This window comes from Octopus bimaculoides, chromosome 3 (genome assembly GCF_001194135.2).
Source record: "Octopus bimaculoides isolate UCB-OBI-ISO-001 chromosome 3, ASM119413v2, whole genome shotgun sequence".
Lineage (NCBI taxonomy): Eukaryota > Metazoa > Mollusca > Cephalopoda > Octopoda > Octopodidae > Octopus > Octopus bimaculoides.
This window is the reverse complement of record NC_068983.1, coordinates 159,640,468-159,640,709: the sequence shown is the minus strand read 5'-3', so window position 1 is coordinate 159,640,709 and position 242 is coordinate 159,640,468.

Sequence of the window (242 nt, the reverse complement as noted above, 5' to 3'; positions counted from 1 at the left end):
TATATATATACATGCATACATATATATTTATACATACATATATATATATATATATATACAATATTATATCATATCTGCTATACTCACAAATACGTATGTATATATATATACACACACAGATATATACAATATCACGGCGGTGCAGCAGCATGGCCGCAGCTTTAAGCTGAAACTATAAAAAAAATGTTTATGAATGTATATATATGTGTGTGTGTGTGTGTGTGTGTGTGTGTGTGTGTGTG